The sequence below is a fragment of the Antennarius striatus genome, chromosome 3, assembly GCF_040054535.1.
Source record: "Antennarius striatus isolate MH-2024 chromosome 3, ASM4005453v1, whole genome shotgun sequence".
Classification (NCBI taxonomy): domain Eukaryota; kingdom Metazoa; phylum Chordata; class Actinopteri; order Lophiiformes; family Antennariidae; genus Antennarius; species Antennarius striatus.
The window spans coordinates 399,939-420,995 of record NC_090778.1 but is presented as its reverse complement, the minus strand read 5'-3'; positions in this window follow the sequence as shown (position 1 = coordinate 420,995).

Here is a 21,057-nt window from a genome sequence, read left to right as displayed (position 1 = left end):
AACCCTTAACCAGGTGATCATGAGTCTAACCCTGAACCATATGATCATCAATCCAACCCTGAACCATGTGATCATCAATGTAACCGTGACCCATGTGATCATCTATATAACCCTTAACCAGGTGATCATGAGTCTAACCCTGAACCATATGATCATCAATCCAACCCTGAACCATTTGATCATCAATGTAACCGTGAACCAGGTGATCATCAATATAACCCTTAACAAAGTGATCATCAGGCTAACCCTGAACCAGGTGATCATAAGTCTAATCCTGAACCATGTGATCATCAATCCAACCCTGAACCATGTGATCATCAATGTAACCGTCAACCAGGTGATCATCAATATAACCCTTAAACAGGTGATCATCAGTCTAACCCTGAACCAGGTGATCATCAGTCTAATCCTGAACCATGTGATCATCAATCCAACCCTGAACCATGTGATCATCAATGTAACCGTGAACCAGGTGATCATCAATATAACCCTTAACGAAGTGATCATCAGTCTAATCCTGAACCATGTGATCATCAATCCAACCCTGAACCATGTGATCATCAATGTAACCGTCAACCAGGTGATCATGAGTCTAACCCTGAACCATATGATCATCAATCCAACCCTGAACCATGTGATCATCAGGCAAATCCTGAACCATGTGATCATCAATGTAACCCTGAACCATGTGATCATCAATCTAACCGTGAACAAGGTGATCATCAATATAACCCTTAAACAGGTGATCATCAGTCTAACCCTGAACCAGGTGATCATCAGTCCAATCCTGAACCATGTGATCATCATTCAGGCCCTGAACCATGTGATCATCAGTCTAACCCTGAACCATGTGATCATCAGTCTAACCCTGAACCATGTGATCATCAATCCAACCCTGGACCATGTGATCATCAATGTAACCGTGAACCAGGTGATCATCAATATAACCCTTAACGAAGTGATCATCAGGCTAACCCTGAACCAGGTGATCATCAGTCTAATCCTGAACCATGTGATCATCAGGCAAATCCTGAACCATGTGATCATCAGGCAAATCCTGAACCATGTGATCATCAATCTAACCGTGAACAAGGTGATCATCAATATAACCCTTAAACAGGTGATCATCAGTCTAACCTTGAACCAGGTGATCATCAGTCCAATCCTGAACCATGTGATCATCATTCAGACCCTGAACCATGTGATCATCAGTCTAACCCTGAACCATGTGATCATCAGTCTAACCCTGAACCATGTGATCATCAATCTAACCGTGAACAAGGTGATCATCAATATAACCCTTAAACAGGTGATCATCAATATAACCCTTAACGAAGTGATCATCAGGCTAACCCTGAACCAGGTGATCATTTGTCTAATCCTGAACCATGTGATCATCAATCCAACCCTGAACCATGTGATCATCAATGTAACCGTCAACCAGGTGATCATCAATATAACCCTTAACCAGGTGATCATGAGTCTAACCCTGAACCATATGATCATCAATCCAACCCTGAACCATGTGATCATCAATGTAACCGTGACCCAGGTGATCATCTATATAACCCTTAACCAGGTGATCATGAGTCTAACCCTGAACCATATGATCATCAATCCAACCCTGAACCATTTGATCATCAATGTAACCGTGAACCAGGTGATCATCAATATAACCCTTAACAAAGTGATCATCAGGCTAACCCTGAACCAGGTGATCATAAGTCTAATCCTGAACCATGTGATCATCAATCCAACCCTGAACCATGTGATCATCAATGTAACCGTCAACCAGGTGATCATCAATATAACCCTTAAACAGGTGATCATCAGTCTAACCCTGAACCAGGTGATCATCAGTCTAATCCTGAACCATGTGATCATCAATCCAACCCTGAACCATGTGATCATCAATGTAACCGTGAACCAGGTGATCATCAATATAACCCTTAACGAAGTGATCATCAGTCTAATCCTGAACCATGTGATCATCAATCCAACCCTGAACCATGTGATCATCAATGTAACCGTCAACCAGGTGATCATGAGTCTAACCCTGAACCATATGATCATCAATCCAACCCTGAACCATGTGATCATCAGGCAAATCCTGAACCATGTGATCATCAATGTAACCCTGAACCATGTGATCATCAATCTAACCGTGAACAAGGTGATCATCAATATAACCCTTAAACAGGTGATCATCAGTCTAACCCTGAACCAGGTGATCATCAGTCCAATCCTGAACCATGTGATCATCATTCAGGCCCTGAACCATGTGATCATCAGTCTAACCCTGAACCATGTGATCATCAGTCTAACCCTGAACCATGTGATCATCAATCCAACCCTGGACCATGTGATCATCAATGTAACCGTGAACCAGGTGATCATCAATATAACCCTTAACGAAGTGATCATCAGGCTAACCCTGAACCAGGTGATCATCAGTCTAATCCTGAACCATGTGATCATCAGGCAAATCCTGAACCATGTGATCATCAGGCAAATCCTGAACCATGTGATCATCAATCTAACCGTGAACAAGGTGATCATCAATATAACCCTTAAACAGGTGATCATCAGTCTAACCTTGAACCAGGTGATCATCAGTCCAATCCTGAACCATGTGATCATCATTCAGACCCTGAACCATGTGATCATCAGTCTAACCCTGAACCATGTGATCATCAGTCTAACCCTGAACCATGTGATCATCAATCTAACCGTGAACAAGGTGATCATCAATATAACCCTTAAACAGGTGATCATCAATATAACCCTTAACGAAGTGATCATCAGGCTAACCCTGAACCAGGTGATCATTTGTCTAATCCTGAACCATGTGATCATCAATCCAACCCTGAACCATGTGATCATCAATGTAACCGTCAACCAGGTGATCATCAATATAACCCTTAACCAGGTGATCATGAGTCTAACCCTGAACCATATGATCATCAATCCAACCCTGAACCATGTGATCATCAATGTAACCGTGACCCAGGTGATCATCTATATAACCCTTAACCAGGTGATCATGAGTCTAACCCTGAACCATATGATCATCAATCCAACCCTGAACCATTTGATCATCAATGTAACCGTGAACCAGGTGATCATCAATATAACCCTTAACAAAGTGATCATCAGGCTAACCCTGAACCAGGTGATCATAAGTCTAATCCTGAACCATGTGATCATCAATCCAACCCTGAACCATGTGATCATCAATGTAACCGTCAACCAGGTGATCATCAATATAACCCTTAAACAGGTGATCATCAGGCTAACCCTGAACCAGGTGATCATCAGTCTAATCCTGAACCATGTGATCATCAGGCAAATCCTGAACCATGTGATCATCAAGGTAACCCTGAACCATGTGATCATCAATCTAACCGTGAACAAGGTGATCATCAATATAACCCTTAAACAGGAGATCATCAGTCTAACCCTGAACCAGGTGATCATCAGTCCAATCCTGAACCATGTGATCATCAATCCAACCCTGAACCATGTGATCATCAATCTAACCGTGAACCAGGTGATCATCAATATAACCCTTAACGAGGTGATCATCAGGCTAACCCTGAACCAGGTGATCATCAGTCTAATCCTGAACCATGTGATCATCAATCCAATCCTGAACCATGTGATCATCAATGTAACCCTTAACCAGGTGATCATGAGTCTAACCCTGAACCATATGATCATCAATCCAACCCTGAACCATGTGATCATCAATGTAACCGTCAACCAGGTGATCATGAGTCTAACCCTGAACCATATGATCATCAATCCAAGCCTGAACCATGTGATCATCAATGTAACCCTGAACCAGGTGATCATTTGTCTAATCCTGAACCATGTGATCATCAATGTAACCGTCAACCAGGTGATCATCAATATGACCCTTAACCAGGTGATCATGAGTCTAACCCTGAACCATATGATCATCAATCCAACCCTGAACCATGTGATCATCAATGTAACCGTGAACCAGTGAATCATCTATATAACCCTTAACCAGGTGATCATGAGTCTAACCCTGAACCATATGATCATCAATCCAACCCTGAACCATTTGATCATCAATGTAACCGTCAACCAGGTGATCATGAGTCTAACCCTGAACCATATGATCATCAATCCAACCCTGAACCATGTGATCATCAGGCGAATCCTGAACCATGTGATCATCAATGTAACCCTGAACCATGTGATCATCAATCTAACCGTGAACAAGGTGATCATCAATCTAACCCTGAACCATGTGATCATCAATCTAACCATGAACCAGGTGAACATCAGTCTAACCCTGAACCATGTGATCATCAATCTAACCCTGAACCCTGTGATCATCAGTCTAACCCTGAACCATGTGATCATCAATCCAACCCTGGGCAATGTGATCATCAATCTAAACCTGAACAAGGTGATCATCAATATAACCCTTAAACAGGTGATCATCAGTCTAACCCTGAACCAGGTGATCATCAGTCCAATCCTGAACCATGTCATCATCAATCCAACCCTGAACCATGTGATCATCAATCTAACCGTGAACCAGGTGATCATAAATATAACCCTTAACGACGTGATCATCAGGCTAACCCTGAACCAGGTGATCATTCGTCTAATCCTGAACCATTTCATCATCAATGTAACCGTCAACCAGGTGATCATGAGTCTAACCCTGAACCATATGATCATCAATCCAACCCTGAACCATGTGATCATCAATGTAACCCTGAACCAGGTGATCATTTGTCTAATCCTGAACCATGTGATCATCAATGTAACCGTCAACCAGGTGATCATCAATAAAACCCTAAACCAGGTGATCATGAGTCTAACCCTGAACCATATGATCATCAATCCAACCCTGAACCATGTGATCATCAATGTAACCGTGAACCAGGTGATCATCTATATAACCCTTAACCAGGTGATCATGAGTCTAACCATGAACCATATGATCATCAATCCAACCCTGAACCATTTGATCATCAATGTAACCATCAACCAGGTGATCATGAGTCTAACCCTGAACCATATGATCATCAATCCAATCATGAACCATGTGATCATCAATCCAACCCTGAACCAGGTGATCATCAATCTAACCGTGAACCAGGTGATCATCAATATAACCCTTAACGAGGTGATCATCAGGCTAACCCTGAACCAGGTGATCATCAGTCTAATCCTGAACCATGTGATTATCAAACCAACCCTGAACCATGTGATCATCAATGTAACCGTGACCCAGGTGATCATCTATATAACACTTAACGAAGTGATCATCAGGCTAACCCTGAACCAGGTGATCATCAGTCTAATCCTGAACCATGTGATCATCAATCCAACCCTGAACCATGTGATCATCAATCTAACCGTGAACCAGGTGATCATCAATATAACCCTTAACCAGGTGATCATCAGTCTAATCCTGAACCATGTGATCATCAGGCAAATCCTGAACCATGTGATCATCAATGTAACCCTGAACCATGTGATCATCAATCTAACCGTGAACAAGGTGATCATCAATATAACCCTTAAACAGGTGATCATCAGTCTAACCCTGAACCAGGTGATCATCAGTCCAATCCTGAACCATGTGATCATCATTCAGACCCTGAACAATGTGATCATCAGTCTAACCCTGAACCATGTGATCATCAGTCTAACCCTGAACCATGTGATCATCAATCCAACCCTGGACCATGTGATCATCAATCTAACCGTGAACAAGGTGATCATCAATATAACCCTTAACGAAGTGATCATCAGGCTAACCCTGAACCAGGTGATCATTTGTCTAATCCTGAACCATGTGATCATCAATCCAACCCTGAACCATGTGATCATCAATGTAACCGTCAACCAGGTGATCATCAATATAACCCTTAACCAGGTGATCATGAGTCTAACCCTGAACCATATGATCATCAATCCAACCCTGAACCATTTGATCATCAATGTAACCGTGAACCAGGTGATCATCAATATAACCCTTAACAAAGTGATCATCAGGCTAACCCTGAACCAGGTGATCATAAGTCTAATCCTGAACCATGTGATCATCAATCCAACCCTGAACCATGTGATCATCAATGTAACCGTCAACCAGGTGATCATCAATATAACCCTTAAACAGGTGATCATCAGTCAAACCCTGAACCAGGTGATCATCAGTCTAATCCTGAACCATGTGATCATCAATCCAACCCTGAACCATGTGATCATCAATGTAACCGTCAACCAGGTGATCATGAGTCTAACCCTGAACCATATGATCATCAATCCAACCCTGAACCATGTGATCATCAGGCAAATCCTGAACCATGTGATCATCAATGTAACCCTGAACCATGTGATCATCAATCTAACCGTGAACAAGGTGATCATCAATATAACCCTTAAACAGGTGATCATCAGTCTAACCCTGAACCAGGTGATCATCAGTCCAATCCTGAACCATGTGATCATCATTCAGACCCTGAACCATGTGATCATCAGTCTAACCCTGAACCATGTGATCATCAGTCTAACCCTGAACCATGTGATCATCAATCCAACCCTGGACCATGTGATCATCAATGTAACCGTGAACCAGGTGATCATCAATATAACCCTTAACGAAGTGATCATCAGGCTAACCCTGAACCATGTGATCATCAATCCAACCCTGAACCATGTGATCATCAATGTAACCCTTAACCAGGTGATCATGAGTCTAACCCTGAACCATATGATCATCAATCCAACCCTGAACCATGTGATCATCAATGTAACCGTCAACCAGGTGATCATGAGTCTAACCCTGAACCATATGATCATCAATCCAAGCCTGAACCATGTGATCATCAATGTAACCCTGAACCAGGTGATCATTTGTCTAATCCTGAACCATGTGATCATCAATGTAACCGTCAACCAGGTGATCATCAATATGACCCTTAACCAGGTGATCATGAGTCTAACCCTGAACCATATGATCATCAATCCAACCCTGAACCATGTGATCATCAATGTAACCGTGAACCAGTGAATCATCTATATAACCCTTAACCAGGTGATCATGAGTCTAACCCTGAACCATATGATCATCAATCCAACCCTGAACCATTTGATCATCAATGTAACCGTCAACCAGGTGATCATGAGTCTAACCCTGAACCATATGATCATCAATCCAACCCTGAACCATGTGATCATCAGGCGAATCCTGAACCATGTGATCATCAATGTAACCCTGAACCATGTGATCATCAATCTAACCGTGAACAAGGTGATCATCAATCTAACCCTGAACCATGTGATCATCAATCTAACCATGAACCAGGTGAACATCAGTCTAACCCTGAACCATGTGATCATCAATCTAACCCTGAACCCTGTGATCATCAGTCTAACCCTGAACCATGTGATCATCAATCCAACCCTGGGCAATGTGATCATCAATCTAAACCTGAACAAGGTGATCATCAATATAACCCTTAAACAGGTGATCATCAGTCTAACCCTGAACCAGGTGATCATCAGTCCAATCCTGAACCATGTCATCATCAATCCAACCCTGAACCATGTGATCATCAATCTAACCGTGAACCAGGTGATCATAAATATAACCCTTAACGACGTGATCATCAGGCTAACCCTGAACCAGGTGATCATTCGTCTAATCCTGAACCATTTCATCATCAATGTAACCGTCAACCAGGTGATCATGAGTCTAACCCTGAACCATATGATCATCAATCCAACCCTGAACCATGTGATCATCAATGTAACCCTGAACCAGGTGATCATTTGTCTAATCCTGAACCATGTGATCATCAATGTAACCGTCAACCAGGTGATCATCAATAAAACCCTAAACCAGGTGATCATGAGTCTAACCCTGAACCATATGATCATCAATCCAACCCTGAACCATGTGATCATCAATGTAACCGTGAACCAGGTGATCATCTATATAACCCTTAACCAGGTGATCATGAGTCTAACCATGAACCATATGATCATCAATCCAACCCTGAACCATTTGATCTTCAATGTAACCATCAACCAGGTGATCATGAGTCTAACCCTGAACCATATGATCATCAATCCAATCATGAACCATGTGATCATCAATCCAACCCTGAACCAGGTGATCATCAATCTAACCGTGAACCAGGTGATCATCAATATAACCCTTAACGAGGTGATCATCAGGCTAACCCTGAACCAGGTGATCATCAGTCTAATCCTGAACCATGTGATTATCAAACCAACCCTGAACCATGTGATCATCAATGTAACCGTGACCCAGGTGATCATCTATATAACACTTAACGAAGTGATCATCAGGCTAACCCTGAACCAGGTGATCATCAGTCTAATCCTGAACCATGTGATCATCAATCCAACCCTGAACCATGTGATCATCAATCTAACCGTGAACCAGGTGATCATCAATATAACCCTTAACCAGGTGATCATCAGTCTAATCCTGAACCATGTGATCATCAGGCAAATCCTGAACCATGTGATCATCAATGTAACCCTGAACCATGTGATCATCAATCTAACCGTGAACAAGGTGATCATCAATATAACCCTTAAACAGGTGATCATCAGTCTAACCCTGAACCAGGTGATCATCAGTCCAATCCTGAACCATGTGATCATCATTCAGACCCTGAACAATGTGATCATCAGTCTAACCCTGAACCATGTGATCATCAGTCTAACCCTGAACCATGTGATCATCAATCCAACCCTGGACCATGTGATCATCAATCTAACCGTGAACAAGGTGATCATCAATATAACCCTTAACGAAGTGATCATCAGGCTAACCCTGAACCAGGTGATCATTTGTCTAATCCTGAACCATGTGATCATCAATCCAACCCTGAACCATGTGATCATCAATGTAACCGTCAACCAGGTGATCATCAATATAACCCTTAACCAGGTGATCATGAGTCTAACCCTGAACCATATGATCATCAATCCAACCCTGAACCATGTGATCATCAATGTAACCGTTACCCAGGTGATCATCTATATAACCCTTAACCAGGTGATCATGAGTCTAACCCTGAACCATATGATCATCAATCCAACCCTGAACCATTTGATCATCAATGTAACCGTGAACCAGGTGATCATCAATATAACCCTTAACAAAGTGATCATCAGGCTAACCCTGAACCAGGTGATCATAAGTCTAATCCTGAACCATGTGATCATCAATCCAACCCTGAACCATGTGATCATCAATGTAACCGTCAACCAGGTGATCATCAATATAACCCTTAAACAGGTGATCATCAGTCAAACCCTGAACCAGGTGATCATCAGTCTAATCCTGAACCATGTGATCATCAATCCAACCCTGAACCATGTGATCATCAATGTAACCGTGAACCAGGAGATCATCAATATAACCCTTAACGAAGTGATCATCAGTCTAATCCTGAACCATGTGATCATCAATCCAACCCTGAACCATGTGATCATCAATGTAACCGTCAACCAGGTGATCATGAGTCTAACCCTGAACCATATGATCATCAATCCAACCCTGAACCATGTGATCATCAGGCAAATCCTGAACCATGTGACCATCAATGTAACCCTGAACCATGTGATCATCAATCTAACCGTGAACAAGGTGATCATCAATATAACCCTTAAACAGGTGATCATCAGTCTAACCCTGAACCAGGTGATCATCAGTCCAATCCTGAACCATGTGATCATCATTCAGACCCTGAACCATGTGATCATCAGTCTAACCCTGAACCATGTGATCATCAGTCTAACCCTGAACCATGTGATCATCAATCCAACCCTGGACCATGTGATCATCAATGTAACCGTGAACCAGGTGATCATCAATATAACCCTTAACGAAGTGATCATCAGGCTAACCCTGAACCATGTGATCATCAATCCAACCCTGAACCATGTGATCATCAATGTAACCCTTAACCAGGTGATCATGAGTCTAACCCTGAACCATATGATCATCAATCCAAGCCTGAACCATGTGATCATCAATGTAACCCTGAACCAGGTGATCATTTGTCTAATCCTGAACCATGTGATCATCAATGTAACCGTCAACCAGGTGATCATCAATATGACCCTTAACCAGGTGATCATGAGTCTAACCCTGAACCATATGATCATCAATCCAACCCTGAACCATGTGATCATCAATGTAACCGTGAACCAGTGAATCATCTATATAACCCTTAACCAGGTGATCATGAGTCTAACCCTGAACCATATGATCATCAATCCAACCCTGAACCATTTGATCATCAATGTAACCGTCAACCAGGTGATCATGAGTCTAACCCTGAACCATATGATCATCAATCCAACCCTGAACCATGTGATCATCAGGCGAATCCTGAACCATGTGATCATCAATGTAACCCTGAACCATGTGATCATCAATCTAACCGTGAACAAGGTGATCATCAATCTAACCCTGAACCATGTGATCATCAATCTAACCATGAACCAGGTGAACATCAGTCTAACCCTGAACCATGTGATCATCAATCTAACCCTGAACCCTGTGATCATCAGTCTAACCCTGAACCATGTGATCATCAATCCAACCCTGGGCAATGTGATCATCAATCTAAACCTGAACAAGGTGATCATCAATATAACCCTTAAACAGGTGATCATCAGTCTAACCCTGAACCAGGTGATCATCAGTCCAATCCTGAACCATGTCATCATCAATCCAACCCTGAACCATGTGATCATCAATCTAACCGTGAACCAGGTGATCATAAATATAACCCTTAACGACGTGATCATCAGGCTAACCCTGAACAAGGTGATCATTCGTCTAATCCTGAACCATTTCATCATCAATGTAACCGTCAACCAGGTGATCATGAGTCTAACCCTGAACCATATGATCATCAATCCAACCCTGAACCATGTGATCATCAATGTAACCCTGAACCAGGTGATCATTTGTCTAATCCTGAACCATGTGATCATCAATGTAACCGTCAACCAGGTGATCATCAATAAAACCCTAAACCAGGTGATCATGAGTCTAACCCTGAACCATATGATCATCAATCCAACCCTGAACCATGTGATCATCAATGTAACCGTGAACCAGGTGATCATCTATATAACCCTTAACCAGGTGATCATGAGTCTAACCATGAACCATATGATCATCAATCCAACCCTGAACCATTTGATCATCAATGTAACCATCAACCAGGTGATCATGAGTCTAACCCTGAACCATATGATCATCAATCCAATCATGAACCATGTGATCATCAATCCAACCCTGAACCAGGTGATCATCAATCTAACCGTGAACCAGGTGATCATCAATATAACCCTTAACGAGGTGATCATCAGGCTAACCCTGAACCAGGTGATCATCAGTCTAATCCTGAACCATGTGATTATCAAACCAACCCTGAACCATGTGATCATCAATGTAACCGTGACCCAGGTGATCATCTATATAACACTTAACGAAGTGATCATCAGGCTAACCCTGAACCAGGTGATCATCAGTCTAATCCTGAACCATGTGATCATCAATCCAACCCTGAACCATGTGATCATCAATCTAACCGTGAACCAGGTGATCATCAATATAACCCTTAACCAGGTGATCATCAGTCTAATCCTGAACCATGTGATCATCAGGCAAATCCTGAACCATGTGATCATCAATGTAACCCTGAACCATGTGATCATCAATCTAACCGTGAACAAGGTGATCATCAATATAACCCTTAAACAGGTGATCATCAGTCTAACCCTGAACCAGGTGATCATCAGTCCAATCCTGAACCATGTGATCATCATTCAGACCCTGAACAATGTGATCATCAGTCTAACCCTGAACCATGTGATCATCAGTCTAACCCTGAACCATGTGATCATCAATCCAACCCTGGACCATGTGATCATCAATCTAACCGTGAACAAGGTGATCATCAATATAACCCTTAAACAGGTGATCATCAATATAACCCTTAACGAAGTGATCATCAGGCTAACCCTGAACCAGGTGATCATTTGTCTAATCCTGAACCATGTGATCATCAATCCAACCCTGAACCATGTGATCATCAATGTATCCGTCAACCAGGTGATCATCAATATAACCCTTAACCAGGTGATCATGAGTCTAACCCTGAACCATATGATCATCAATCCAACCCTGAACCATGTGATCATCAATGTAACCGTTACCCAGGTGATCATCTATATAACCCTTAACCAGGTGATCATGAGTCTAACCCTGAACCATATGATCATCAATCCAACCCTGAACCATTTGATCATCAATGTAACCGTGAACCAGGTGATCATCAATATAACCCTTAACAAAGTGATCATCAGGCTAACCCTGAACCAGGTGATCATAAGTCTAATCCTGAACCATGTGATCATCAATCCAACCCTGAACCATGTGATCATCAATGTAACCGTCAACCAGGTGATCATCAATATAACCCTTAAACAGGTGATCATCAGTCAAACCCTGAACCAGGTGATCATCAGTCTAATCCTGAACCATGTGATCATCAATCCAACCCTGAACCATGTGATCATCATTCAGACCCTGAACCATGTGATCATCAGTCTAACCCTGAACCATGTGATCATCAGTCTAACCCTGAACCATGTGATCATCAATCCAACCCTGGACCATGTGATCATCAATGTAACCGTGAACCAGGTGATCATCAATATAACCCTTAACGAAGTGATCATCAGGCTAACCCTGAACCAGGTGATCATCAGTCTAATCCTGAACCATGTGATCATCAGGCAAATCCTGAACCATGTGATCATCAATGTAACCCTGAACCATGTGATCATCAATCTAACCGTGAACAAGGTGATCATCAATATAACCCCTAAACAGGAGATCATCAGTCTAACCCTGAACCAGGTGATCATCAGTCCAATCCTGAACCATGTGATCATCAATCCAACCCTGAACCATGTGATCATCAATCTAACCGTGAACCAGGTGATCATCAATATAACCCTTAACGAGGTGATCATCAGGCTAACCCTGAACCAGGTGATCATCAGTCTAATCCTGAACCATGTGATCATCAATCCAACCCTGAACCATGTGATCATCAATGTAACCCTTAACCAGGTGATCATGAGTCTAACCCTGAACCATATGATCATCAATCCAACCCTGAACCATGTGATCATCAATGTAACCGTCAACCAGGTGATCATGAGTCTAACCCTGAACCATATGATCATCAATCCAAGCCTGAACCATGTGATCATCAATGTAACCCTGAACCAGGTGATCATTTGTCTAATCCTGAACCATGTGATCATCAATGTAACCGTCAACCAGGTGATCATCAATATGACCCTTAACCAGGTGATCATGAGTCTAACCCTGAACCATATGATCATCAATCCAACCCTGAACCATGTGATCATCAATGTAACCGTGAACCAGTGAATCATCTATATAACCCTTAACCAGGTGATCATGAGTCTAACCCTGAACCATATGATCATCAATCCAACCCTGAACCATTTGATCATCAATGTAACCGTCAACCAGGTGATCATGAGTCTAACCCTGAACCATATGATCATCAATCCAACCCTGAACCATGTGATCATCAGGCGAATCCTGAACCATGTGATCATCAGGCGAATCCTGAACCATGTGATCATCAATGTAACCGTGAACCATGTGATCATCAATCTAACCGTGAACAAGGTGATCATCAATCTAACCCTGAACCATGTGATCATCAATCTAACCATGAACCAGGTGAACATCAGTCTAACCCTGAACCATGTGATCATCAATCTAACCCTGAACCCTGTGATCATCAGTCAAACCCTGAACCAGGTGATCATCAGTCTAATCCTGAACCATGTGATCATCAATCCAACCCTGAACCATGTGATCATCAATATAACCCTTAACGAAGTGATCATCAGTCTAATCCTGAACCATGTGATCATCAATCCAACCCTGAACCATGTGATCATCAATGTAACCGTCAACCAGGTGATCATGAGTCTAACCCTGAACCATATGATCATCAATCCAACCCTGAACCATGTGATCATCAGGCAAATCCTGAACCATGTGATCATCAATGTAACCCTGAACCATGTGATCATCAATCTAACCATGAACCAGGTGAACATCAGTCTAACCCTGAACCATGTGATCATCAATCTAACCCTGAACCCTGTGATCATCAGTCAAACCCTGAACCAGGTGATCATCAGTCTAATCCTGAACCATGTGATCATCAATCCAACCCTGAACCATGTGATCATCAATGTAACCGTGAACCAGTGAATCATCTATATAACCCTTAACCAGGTGATCATGAGTCTAACCCTGAACCATATGATCATCAATACAACCCTGAACCATTTGATCATCAATGTAACCGTCAACCAGGTGATCATGAGTCTAACCCTGAACCATATGATCATCAATCCAACCCTGAACCATGTGATCATCAGGCGAATCCTGAACCATGTGATCATCAGGCGAATCCTGAACCATGTGATCATCAATGTAACCGTGAACCATGTGATCATCAATCTAACCGTGAACAAGGTGATCATCAATCTAACCCTGAACCATGTGATCATCAATCTAACCATGAACCAGGTGAACATCAGTCTAACCCTGAACCATGTGATCATCAATCTAACCCTGAACCCTGTGATCATCAGTCAAACCCTGAACCAGGTGATCATCAGTCTAATCCTGAACCATGTGATCATCAATCCAACCCTGAACCATGTGATCATCAATATAACCATGAACCAGTTGATCATCAATATAACCCTTAACGAAGTGATCATCAGTCTAATCCTGAACCATGTGATCATCAATCCAACCCTGAACCATGTGATCATCAATGTAACCGTCAACCAGGTGATCATGAGTCTAACCCTGAACCATATGATCATCAATCCAACCCTGAACCATGTGATCATCAGGCAAATCCTGAACCATGTGATCATCAATGTAACCCTGAACCATGTGATCATCAATCTAACCGTGAACAAGGTGATCATCAATATAACCCTTAAACAGGTGATCATCAGTCTAACCCTGAACCAGGTGATCATCAGTCCAATCCTGAACCATGTGATCATCATTCAGACCCTGAACCATGTGATCATCAGTCTAACCCTGAACCATGTGATCATCAGTCTAACCCTGGACCATGTGATCATCAATGTAACCGTGAACCAGGTGATCATCAATATAACCCTTAACGAAGTGATCATCAGGCTAACCCTGAACCAGGTGATCATCAGTCTAATCCTGAACCATGTGATCATCAGGCAAATCCTGAACCATGTGATCATCAATGTAACCCTGAACCATGTGATCATCAATCTAACCGTGAACAAGGTGATCATCAATATAACCCTTAAACAGGTGATCATCAGTCTAACCTTGAACCAGGTGATCATCAGTCCAATCCTGAACCATGTGATCATCATTCAGACCCTGAACCATGTGATCATCAGTCTAACCCTGAACCATGTGATCATCAGTCTAACCCTGAACCATGTGATCATCAATCCAATCCTGGACCATGTGATCATCAATCTAACCGTGAACAAGGTGATCATCAATATAACCCTTAAACAGGTGATCATCAATATAACCCTTAACGAAGTGATCATCAGGCTAACCCTGAACCAGGTGATCATTTGTCTAATCCTGAACCATATGATCATCAATCCAACCCTGAACCATGTGATCATCAATGTAACCGTCAACCAGGTGATCATCAATATAACCCTTAACCAGGTGATCATGAGTCTAACCCTGAACCATATGATCATCAATCCAACCCTGAACCATGTGATCATCAATGTAACCGTGACCCAGGTGATCATCTATATAAACCTTAACCAGGTGATCATGAGTCTAACCCTGAACCATATGATCATCAATCCAACCCTGAACCATTTGATCATCAATGTAACCGTGAACCAGGTGATCATCAATATAACCCTTAACGAAGTGATCATCAGGCTAACCCTGAACCAGGTGATCATCAGTCTAATCCTGAACCATGTGATCATCAGGCAAATCCTGAACCATGTGATCATCAATGTAACCGTCAACCAGGTGATCATGAGTCTAACCCTGAACCATATGATCATCAATCCAACCCTGAACCATGTGATCATCAGGCAAATCCTGAACCATGTGATCATCAATGTAACCCTGAACCATGTGATCATCAATCTAACCGTGAACAAGGTGATCATCAATATAACCCTTAAACAGGTGATCATCAGTCTAACCCTGAACCAGGTGATCATCAGTCCAATCCTGAACCATGTGATCATCATTCAGACCCTGAACCATGTGATCATCAGTCTAACCCTGAACCATGTGATCATCAGTCTAACCCTGGACCATGTGATCATCAATGTAACCGTGAACCAGGTGATCATCAATATAACCCTTAACGAAGTGATCATCAGGCTAACCCTGAACCAGGTGATCATCAGTCTAATCCTGAACCATGTGATCATCAGGCAAATCCTGAACCATGTGATCATCAATGTAACCCTGAACCATGTGATCATCAATCTAACCGTGAACAAGGTGATCATCAATATAACCCTTAAACAGGTGATCATCAGTCTAACCTTGAACCAGGTGATCATCAGTCCAATCCTGAACCATGTGATCATCATTCAGACCCTGAACCATGTGATCATCAGTCTAACCCTGAACCATGTGATCATCAGTCTAACCCTGGACCATGTGATCATCAATGTAACCGTGAACCAGGTGATCATCAATATAACCCTTAACGAAGTGATCATCAGGCTAACCCTGAACCAGGTGATCATCAGTCTAATCCTGAACCATGTGATCATCAGGCAAATCCTGAACCATGTGATCATCAATGTAACCCTGAACCATGTGATCATCAATCTAACCGTGAACAAGGTGATCATCAATATAACCCTTAAACAGGTGATCATCAGTCTAACCTTGAACCAGGTGATCATCAGTCCAATCCTGAACCATGTGATCATCATTCAGACCCTGAACCATGTGATCATCAGTCTAACCCTGAACCATGTGATCATCAGTCTAACCCTGAACCATGTGATCATCAATCCAATCCTGGACCATGTGATCATCAATCTAACCGTGAACAAGGTGATCATCAATATAACCCTTAAACAGGTGATCATCAATATAACCCTTAACGAAGTGATCATCAGGCTAACCCTGAACCAGGTGATCATTTGTCTAATCCTGAACCATATGATCATCAATCCAACCCTGAACCATGTGATCATCAATGTAACCGTCAACCAGGTGATCATCAATATAACCCTTAACCAGGTGATCATGAGTCTAACCCTGAACCATATGATCATCAATCCAACCCTGAACCATGTGATCATCAATGTAACCGTGACCCAGGTGATCATCTATATAAACCTTAACCAGGTGATCATGAGTCTAACCCTGAACCATATGATCATCAATCCAACCCTGAACCATTTGATCATCAATGTAACCGTGAACCAGGTGATCATCAATATAACCCTTAACGAAGTGATCATCAGGCTAACCCTGAACCAGGTGATCATCAGTCTAATCCTGAACCATGTGATCATCAGGCAAATCCTGAACCATGTGATCATCAATGTAACCGTCAACCAGGTGATCATGAGTCTAACCCTGAACCATATGATCATCAATCCAACCCTGAACCATGTGATCATCAGGCAAATCCTGAACCATGTGATCATCAATGTAACCCTGAACCATGTGATCATCAATCTAACCGTGAACAAGGTGATCATCAATATAACCCTTAAACAGGTGATCATCAGTCTAACCCTGAACCAGGTGATCATCAGTCCAATCCTGAACCATGTGATCATCATTCAGACCCTGAACCATGTGATCATCAGTCTAACCCTGAACCATGTGATCATCAGTCTAACCCTGGACCATGTGATCATCAATGTAACCGTGAACCAGGTGATCATCAATATAACCCTTAACGAAGTGATCATCAGGCTAACCCTGAACCAGGTGATCATCAGTCTAATCCTGAACCATGTGATCATCAGGCAAATCCTGAACCATGTGATCATCAATGTAACCCTGAACCATGTGATCATCAATCTAACCGTGAACAAGGTGATCATCAATATAACCCTTAAACAGGTGATCATCAGTCTAACCTTGAACCAGGTGATCATCAGTCCAATCCTGAACCATGTGATCATCATTCAGACCCTGAACCATGTGATCATCAGTCTAACCCTGAACCATGTGATCATCAGTCTAACCCTGAACCATGTGATCATCAATCCAATCCTGGACCATGTGATCATCAATCTAACCGTGAACAAGGTGATCATCAATATAACCCTTAAACAGGTGATCATCAATATAACCCTTAACGAAGTGATCATCAGGCTAACCCTGAACCAGGTGATCATTTGTCTAATCCTGAACCATATGATCATCAATCCAACCCTGAACCATGTGATCATCAATGTAACCGTCAACCAGGTGATCATCAATATAACCCTTAACCAGGTGATCATGAGTCTAACCCTGAACCATATGATCATCAATCCAACCCTGAACCATGTGATCATCAATGTAACCGTGACCCAGGTGATCATCTATATAAACCTTAACCAGGTGATCATGAGTCTAACCCTGAACCATATGATCATCAATCCAACCCTGAACCATTTGATCATCAATGTAACCGTGAACCAGGTGATCATCAATATAACCCTTAACGAAGTGATCATCAGGCTAACCCTGAACCAGGTGATCATCAGTCTAATCCTGAACCATGTGATCATCAGGCAAATCCTGAACCATGTGATCATCAATGTAACCCTGAACCATGTGATCATCAATCTAACCGTGAACAAGGTGATCATCAATATAACCCTTAAACAGGAGATCATCAGTCTAACCCTGAACCAGGTGATCATCAGTCCAATCCTGAACCATATGATCATCAATCCAACCCTGAACCATGTGATCATCAATCTAACCGTGAACCAGGTGATCATCAATATAACCCTTAACGAGGTGATCATCAGGCTAACCCTGAACCAGGTGATCATCAGTCTAATCCTGAACCATGTGATCATCAATCCAACCCTGAACCATGTGATCATCAATGTAACCCTTAACCAGGTGATCATGAGTCTAACCCTGAACCATATGATCATCAATCCAACCCTGAACCATGTGATCATCAATGTAACCGTCAACCAGGTGATCATGAGTCTAACCCTGAACCATATGATCATCAATCCAAGCCTGAACCATGTGATCATCAATGTAACCCTGAACCAGGTGATCATTTGTCTAATCCTGAACCATGTGATCATCAATGTAACCGTCAACCAGGTGATCATCAATATGACCCTTAACCAGGTGATCATGACTCTAACCCTGAACCATATGATCATCAATCCAACCCTGAACCATGTGATCATCAATGTAACCGTGAACCAGTGAATCATCTATATAACCCTTAACCAGGTGATCATGAGTCTAACCCTGAACCATATGATCATCAATCCAACCCTGAACCATTTGATCATCAATGTTACCGTCAACAAGGTGATCATGAGTCTAACCCTGAACCATATGATCATCAATCCAACCCTGAACCATGTGATCATCAGGCGAATCCTGAACCATGTGATCATCAGGCGAATCCTGAACCATGTGATCATCAATGTAACCGTGAACCATGTGATCATCAATGTAACCGTGAACCATGTGATCATCAATCTAACCCTGAACCATGTGATCATCAATCTAACCATGAACCAGGTGAACATCAGTCTAACCCTGAACCATGTGATCATCAATCTAACCCTGAACCCTGTGATCATCAGTCTAACCCTGAACCATGTGATCATCAATACAACCCTGGGCCATGTGATCATCAATCTAAACCTGAACAAGGTGATCATCAATATAACCCTTAAACAGGTGATCATCAGTCTAACCCTGAAGCAGGTGATCATCAGTCCAATCCTGAACCATGTCATCATCAATCCAACCCTGAACCATGTGATCATCAATCTAACAGTGAACCAGGTGATCATCAATATAACCCTTAACGACGTGATCATCAGGCTAACCCTGAACCAGGTGATCATTCGTCTAATCCTGAACCATTTCATCATCAATGTAACCGTCAACCAGGTGATCATGAGTCTAACCCTGAACCATATGATCATCAATCCAACCCTGAACCATGTGATCATCAATGTAACCCTGAACCAGGTGATCATTTGTCTAATCCTGAACCATGTGATCATCAATGTAACCGTCAACCAGGTGATCATCAATAAAACCCTTAACCAGGTGATCATGAGTCTAACCCTGAACCATATGATCATCAATCCAACCCTGAACCATGTGATCATCAATGTAACCGTGAACCAGGTGATCATCTATATAACCCTTAACCAGGTGATCATGAGTCTAACCCTGAACCATATGATCATCAATCCAACCCTGAACCATTTGATCATCAATGTAACCGTCAACCAGGTGATCATGAGTCTAACCCTGAACCATATGATCATCAATCCAATCCTGAACCATGTGATCATCAGGCGAATCCTGAACCATGTGATCATCAATGTAACCTAGAACCATGTGATCATCAATCTAACCGTGAACAAGGTGATCATCAATATAACCCTTAAACAGGAGATCAACAGTCTAACCCTGAACCAGGTGATCATCAGACCTATCCTGAACCATGTCATCATCAATCCAACCCTGAACCAGGTGATCATCAATCTAACCGTGAACCAGGTTATCATCAATATAACCCTTAACGAGGTGATCATCAGGCTAACCCTGAACCAGGTGATCATCAGTCTAATCCTGAACCATGTGATCATCAATCCAACCCTGAACCATGTGATCATCAATGTAACCGTGACCCAGGTGATCATCTA